The sequence below is a fragment of the Rhincodon typus genome, unplaced genomic scaffold, assembly GCF_021869965.1.
Source record: "Rhincodon typus isolate 14 unplaced genomic scaffold, sRhiTyp1.1 hic_rhity00002304, whole genome shotgun sequence".
Taxonomy (NCBI): Eukaryota; Metazoa; Chordata; class Chondrichthyes; order Orectolobiformes; family Rhincodontidae; genus Rhincodon; species Rhincodon typus.
The window spans coordinates 13,801-21,996 of record NW_025967942.1 but is presented as its reverse complement, the minus strand read 5'-3'; positions in this window follow the sequence as shown (position 1 = coordinate 21,996).

The window sequence follows — 8,196 nt, the reverse complement described above, 5'->3', positions numbered from 1 at the left end:
GTGGAGAGGAAACAAACAGGTCGAAGAGGCAGGGATGGAGCCAGTAAAGGTGAGTGTACGTGGGGAGTTAGGGAGGGGATAAGTCAGTCCAGGGAGGACGGACAGGTCAAGGGGGCAGGATGAGGTTAGTAGGTAGGAGATGGGGGTGCGGCTTGAGGTGGGAGGAGGGGATAGGTGGGAGGAAGAACAGGTTAGGGAGGCGGCGATGAACTGGACTGGTTTTGGGATGCGGTAGGGGGTGGGGAGATTTTGAAGCTTGTGAAATCCTCACCCTCAACAACTTCTCTTTCAATTCCTCCCACTTCCTACAGACAAAGGGGGTGGCCATAGGTACCCGCATGGGCCCAAGCTACGTCTGCCTCTTTGTAGGTTACGTGGAACAATCCCTCTTCCGTACCTGCACTGGCCCTAAACCCCACCTCTTCCTCCGTTACATTGATGACAGTATTGGTGCCGCCTCGTGCTCCCACAAGGAGCTCAAACAGTTCATCCACTTCACCTACACCTTCCACCCCAACCTTAAGTTTTCCTGGACCATCTCTAATACCTCTCTCTCCTTCCTGGACCTCTCTGTCTCCATCTCGGGCAACCACCTAGAAACCGATATTCATTTCAAGACCACCAACTCCCACAGCTACCTAGAATACTCCTCCTCCCACCCACCTTCCTGCAAAAATGCCATCCCCTATTCCCAATTCCTTTGCCTCCACCGCATCTGCTCCCAGGATGAGGCATTCCACTCCCGTACATCTCAGTTGTCCTCGTTTATCAAGGACCGTAACTTCCCGCCCTCAGTGGTCGAGAACGCCCTCAACCGTGTCTCCCACATTTCCCGCAACTCATCCCTCACACCCTGTCCATGCAATAAGAACCAAAAAAGAATCCCCCTCATCCTCACGTACCACCCCACCAACCTCCGGATCCAACGCATCATCCTCCGACACTTCCGCCATCTGCAATCCGACCCCACCACCAAAGACATCTTTCCCTCCCCACCCTTATCTGCTTTCCGGAGGAACCACTCTCTCCGTGAATCCCTTGTCCGCTCCACACTCCCCTCCAGCCCCACCACACCCGGCACTTTTCCCTGCAATCGCAGGAAGTGCTACACCTGCCTCCATACCTCCTCCCTCACCCCCATCCCAGGCCCCAAGAAGACTTTCCACATCAAGCAAATGTTCACCTGCACATCTGCCAATGTGGTATACTGCATCCGCTGTACCCGTTGTGGCCTCCTCTACATCGGGGAAACCAAGCGGAGGCTCGGGGACCGCTTTGCAGAACACCTACGCTCGGTTCGCAATAAACAACTGCATCTCCCAGTCGCGAACCATTTCAACTCCCCCTCCCATTCCTCAGATGACATGTCCATCCTGGGCCTCCTGCAGTGCCACAATGATGCCACCTGAAGGTTGCAGGAACAGCAACTCATATTCCGCTTGGGAACCCTGCAGCCCAATGGTATCAATGTGGATTTCACAAGTTTCAAAATCTCCCCTCCCTCTACCGCATCCCAAAACCAGTCCAGCTCGTCCCCACCTCCCTAACCTGTTCTTCCTCCCACCTATCCCCTCCTCCCACCTCAAGCCGCACCCCCATCTCTTACCTACTAACCTCATCCCGCCCCCTTGACCTGTCTGTCCTCCCTGGACTGACCTATCCCCTCCCTAACTCCCCACCTACACTCACCTTTACTGGCTCCATCCCCGCCTCTTCGACCTGTTTGTTTCCTCTCCACCTATCCTCTCGTCTATCCATCTTCTATCCACCTCCCACTCTCTCCCTATTTATTTCAGAACCCCCTTCCCCTCCCCCATTTCTGATGAAGGGTCTAGGCCCGAAACGTCAGCCTTTCTGTTCCTATGATGCTGCTTGGCCTGCTGTGTTCATCCAGCTCTGCACCTTGTTGTCTCGGATTCTCCAGCATCTGCAGTTCCTACCATCTCAGTTGATAGAGTACTTGGTCGATGAATCCAGTCCTGAAGCTTAGCACTTCTGCAATCACTCTCTTGGGTCCTGCTATACTCCATGGTCACCATCACAGGCTTGGGCGTGATGACTCATAAATTTTGTCAGCTGATCCTACAAGGAGTTGCAACCCACAGTTTGAGAGCCCTGTTCTAGGAAGTGATAATGGGCGTTCATAGTAAGTAATAAAGAAACGGTGGCGAAATGAACAAACACTTTGTTTCTGTTTTTGTTATAGAGGGTACAAAAACTTCCAGTAATAGCTGTAATTCAGGAGACAAAAGGGAGAGAAGAACTTTGCAAAATGACAATGAGGAGGGAAGCAGCATTAAGCAAACTGACAAAGCTGCAGGTTGACTAGTCTCTGGGCGCAGATGAACTTCATCCTAGGGTCCTAAAAGAAGTAGCCAATATGTAGTAGATCTATTGGCTTTAATTTTCCAGATCTCCCTAGTTTCAGGAAATGCAGCGCTGGAGAGTAGCAAACATAAGCCCTCCATTCAAGAAGACAGAGAGGCAGGAAAGAAAGAAAATTGTAGGCTGGTTAGCTTCACATCTGGGGAAGATGTTAGAACTGATCATCAAAGAGATTATAGCTGCACACTTAGAAAATCTCAAGATAACCAAGAAGAGTCAACATAGTTTTTTTTTAAGACCATAAGAAAAGGAGCAGATATTGGCTATTCAGGCCATTCAGTGAGATGATGACTGATCTGATACTCCTCAACTCCACTTTCCTGCCTTTTCCCTATTACCCTTGATTTCCTGACTGATTAAAAATCTTTCTCAGTCTTGATTATGCTAATAACCCAGCCTCAATAACTCTCTCTGGTAAAATGAATTCCACAGATTCACAACCCTCTCAGAGAAGAACTTCTTCTTCTTCTCTGTCTTACATGTTCACCCCCTTATTCTGAGATTACACCCTCAGGTCCTAAACTCATTTGCAAGGGAAAACAACCTCTCCACATCAAACCAGTCAAATCTTCTAAAAATCCTGTGTGCTTCAATAAGGTCACCTCTCATTCTTCTTTATTCCAATAAGTGCAGGCCCAATCTTGATAAATCACATCAAGGTGAATCAAGTAATAAATTGTATCCTTATTGTACGGAGTGATGAAGGAAGCTGTTTATTATTCCATGAGTCATTTCTTATATTCCTATTTCTATATTCCTAAATTGTTGATGTTGGTTGAGACAAGAATATTGACTCATTTGAATAGGAGCAATATGCAAGGATACCGGAAAACATAGAAGAATGGCAGTGAATCAAAATGGTAATTTGGACAGCTGGTGCACACATTATGGACTGAAAGGTCTCCTTCTGCGCCATAACACTTCTGTGATTTCAAAGAATCTATTTGACCTCTCCTGATAAGGCAGTCCCTCTGCACTTGGAATCAAGCCGAATGAATGTTCTCCAGACTACCTCCAATGCCAGCATATCTTACTTTAGCTTAGGGGCACATAATTTTTCACAGTATTCCAGCTGTGGTCTGACTACTGGCTTGTATAGTTTTAGCAAAACCTCGCTACCTTTATATTCTGATCCCTCTAAAATAAATGCCAGCATTCCATTTGCTACCACTTAATCTGGATGCTAGCTTTTTGTGACTCCTGGACAAAGACTTCCAAATCTCTATATTCTATAGGTTTTTGCACTCTTTCTCCAATTAAAAAAGAAATCACCTCTTCTACTCTTCCAATCAAAGTGCATATTCCCTCTGCCAAGCTTTTGCCCACGAAGAAAACCTCTCTATATTTCACTTGACTCTTTTTGCCATCCTCACCATTTGTATTTCCTCCTATATTTGTGTCAGCTGCAAACTTTGCGATATCCTACCACTTTCCTTATCCAAGTCATTAATATATACAGAAAATAATTGTGGTCCCAGCACTGATCTTAGTCACAAGCAGCATTCCCTCTAATTTTCTTATCAGCTGCACGGGCCTCTGAGACCACGTGCAGCAGTGGCATTCCAGAACTGGAAATCAATGCCGTGATTGGCATGTTGATGCTGATTGCCATCCACATAACATTGGAGAGGCTGCACGTGCAAGTTAAAGGGAAAGTTGGTTACAGGTTCCCTGAAAATGCCTCCTTCATCCCAATTCTCTGACTTCTATTAGTTAGCCAATCCTCTAAACATGCTAATACACTATCTCTAGGTAGTGTATACTGTGGGAAAATGTGAAGTTGTTCACTTTGGAAGGAAGAATGAAAAAGCAGAGTATTCCATAAACAGAAGAAGAATTCCAAGGTGAAGAAGGATTTAGGTATTCTAGTGCAAATCACAAAAGATTAGTATATAGGTATAGCATGTAATTAAGAAGGCTAACTGAATGCTAATTCTTATTACAAGAGGAAGTGAACATAAAAGATGTTATACTTTAGCTATACAGGGTATTGAATGAGACCATATCTCAGATACTGTGCGCAGTTTTGTCTCCTTATTTAAGAAAGGATGTAAATGCATTGGAGATGGTCAGAGGAAGTTACTAGATTGCTACTAAAATGAGTGGGTTGCCTTAAGAGGATAGGTTGGACAGGTTGGGCCTGTTTCCACTTGTGTTTAGAACAATGAAGGTTATTTGATTGACATGTACAAGTTCGCTGACAAAGTGGATGTGGACAGGATGTTTCCTCCTGTGGGGGAGTCCAGAATTAGGGCCACTGTTTTAGCTTAGGAGTTGCCCTTTCAGAATAGAGATGAAGAGAATGTTTTTCTCTGAGATGGTTGTGCAACTTTGAAACCCACTGCCTCAGAAGGCAATGGAGATGAAGTCATTAAATATTTTTACGGTGGAGTTAGATAGATTTCTGTTAGGCAGGGAAGCAAAGATTACTGGGGTAGATGGGAACATGGAATTCAAAACACACAGATCTGCTACCATCTTATTGAATGACAGAGTAGGCTCCAGGGGCAAATGGTCTACTTCTGCTTCTGTTTAGTATGTTTATATTCATAATTACTGGTCAATGTGAGTGATTGGGTGTCAGTACAGTGATGGTGGGTCAAATTGAGTGATTGTGAGTAGTTATGGGGTCAGTGTGAGTGATTGGAAGATTCAGTTTTAGTGAATGGGGAGTCAATGTGAATGATGGAGACAGCTAGTATGACTGTTTGGAGTGCATTAGCATGAGTGATGGAGGGTAAACATGAGAAATTAGGGGATCAGTGTGTGTGATTAAGGTCAGTGTGAATGATTGAGGAAGGGAGTGTGAATGTTTGAGGAAAAGAATGTGAATGATTCAGGGAGACAGTATTAATGATGGGGGGTCAGTGCGAGTGGTTGGGAATCACAGTGAGTGATTGGGGATTGGTGTGAGTGACTGGGGGTCACTGTGAGTAATGGGGGGTCAGTGTGAGTGATTGGAGGTCAGTGTGAGTGATTGGGGGTCAGTGTGAGTGATAAGGGTCAGTGTGAATAATTGGGGATCAGTGTGATTGGGGTCAGTGTAAATGACTGGGGATCAGTGCTAATGATTGGGGATCAGTGTGAATGGTTGGGGATCAGGGTGAATGACTGGGGATCAGTGTGAATGATTGAGGGTCAGTGTGAATAATTGGGGATCAAAGTGAGTGATAGGGGATCAGTGTGAGTGATTGGAGATCAGTGTGAATGATTGGGGGTCAGGGTCATTGATTTGGGAAGTGACATTGAGAGTTATTGTGTGACTCTGGGGTCAGTATGAATGATGAGGAGGTAAATTAGGTTTTTCTGTGCACAGATCGTTGAAATTGGCTGGAGCAGTTAATATGGTTTTTCAGAAAGCTTACAGGGTCATGGACTTTATGTTTTAGGCAGAGAGTGCAAAAGGAAGAGTATTATGATGAAAATGTATAAAACACTGGTTCAGCCTCAGTTGAAGTATTGTGCTCAAATCTGGGCACTGTACTTTAAGGAAGTGAAGGCTTCATAGAGAATGGAGAAAGGATTTATGAGAATGGTTCCAAGGAGTTAGTATGTCAGTTATATGAATAGATTGGGGAAGCTCTGACAGTTCTCTAGAGGACAAGATGAAGAGATTTGATAGAAGTATTCAAGATCATGAGGGAATTTGGTCAAAGCAAATAGGGAGAAACTGTTTTCATTAGCGTACGTCCATGGGAATCAGGGGCAAACCTCTCCTCTGGATGGAGTCAATCCAAACACAAAGGAAGGTGACCATTGATGTTAGAGTCATCCCAGTCCAAGCACATCTCTGCAGGAGTTCCTCAGGGTAGTGCCTTGGCCCAATTATTTTCACCCAGTTCATCATGGACATCTCCTCATCATAAGGTCAGAAGTGGGGATGTTAACTGATAACTGCACAATGTTTAGCACCATTTGTGGAACCTCAACTAATGATGCAGTCTGTGTCCATATACAACAAGACCTGGGTAATATATGGCTTCAGATAATGTCGCAAGTGACATTCGTGCCACGTAACTGCCAGGAAATTACTGTCTCCAGCACTGTCTCAGCTGTTCTACTACATCACTGGCATCTGGGATAAATGTCCCAGTATGTCCTGTACACAAAAAGCAGAGAAATTCCAACCCAGCCAAATACCGCCCCATCAGTCTTCTACTGATCATCAGCAAAGCGATGGAAGGTGGCATCAACAGTGCTACCAAGTAGCACTTGCTTAGCATTAACCTACTTACTGATTTTCCACCAGTGTCACTCAACTGCTGACCTCATTACAGCCTTAGTTCAAACTTGGATAATAAATTCCAGAGATGAGATGAAAGTGTCTTCTCTTGACATCAAGGCCATTTTTGATTGTGTGAGCCTTAGCAAAACTGGAGTCAATGGGAATCAGGCAGAAAACTGGTTGGTGTCATACCTGACACAAAAGAAGATGGATGTGGTAGTTGGAGATCTGTCATCTCAGTCCCAAGCATCTGCAAGAGTTCCTTAGGCTGATATCCTGAGCACAAGCATCTCCAGCTGCTTCATCAATTGCCTTGCCTCCATCATAAGGTCAAAAGTGAGGATGTTTGCTGATCTTTGTACATTTTTAGCACCATTTGAGGTTCCACAGGTACTCAAGTAGTCCATGTCTAAATTCAGCAAGACATAGATAATATCCAGGTATGGGCAGCAATTAGCAAGTAAAATTCGCATTGCATAATTGTCAGGCAATGACCATCTCCATGAAGAGATTCAATTGTAATACCATCACCGAATCCCTCAATATCAACTTTCTCGGGGTACCGTTGACCAGAAACTGAACTGGACTAGCAATGTAACTATTGTGGCTATAAGAACAGGTCAGAGGTTTGAGGCTAGGAATCCTGCAGTGAGTAACTCACCTCCTGACTCCCCAGTGCATGCCCACCATCTGCAAGACATATGTCAGGAATGAGACTGAATACTTCTTAATTGCCTGGATGAGTATAGCTCCAACAACACTCAAGAAAATTGACATGACCCATTACCAAAGTGTTGTAACAATTCTTTGATTCTAAATTATATCATCCATCAAGGTGAGGGGTGTTGATATTGGAAATCGAACACTTGAACTTTACAGGAAAATAAAAATACTCATCAAACAACTTGCCATCAGACACTGGTAGATTGGAGAGGTCAGGATTCAATTAGCCAACCCAACCTTGTACCTCATTGTTGTTGTCTGTTAACTCTCTATTATCAAAATAAATTCATGAACAACAAGTTATTTTGAACATTCTGGATCAGTCACAAACTTCTTATCATATCGACAAATCAGAGAAATGATATCTTATTCATTGTTTTCTTAACTTTTTTGCTAACAAAGGTCAAAGCAGTGCTATATGACTGGCACTAAAAGTCCATGGTGAGCAGGAACCTGTCCTGGCTTCTTGACCAATGTTGCTTCCCAGACAGAAGCAGAAGGTGGTGTTTCACATTATTCATGTCAATAAAGCATTAGACCTTTAGGAGTCGCTGTTCCATTTTGAGGATGTTTCACATTTCGGTATTACGTAGAATTAAAAATAAAATTATGGACTTTCTGCCTAGAGTGAAACCAGCCGTCTTTTGATGTCCACGGAGTGACCTGCCCCCCTGAGCTGCCGAGCCTGACCCTCGGTGTGTCTCGGAACCGTTTCAATCGTCTCCTACACCCCTCCGGAAAAACTAGCATGACACACAAAGCAATGACCATTAGCGTTTATGAAACAGAAGTTTATCGAGAGATAGTAGGAACTGCAGATGCTGGAGAATCTGAGATAACAAAGTGTAGAGCTGGATGAACAC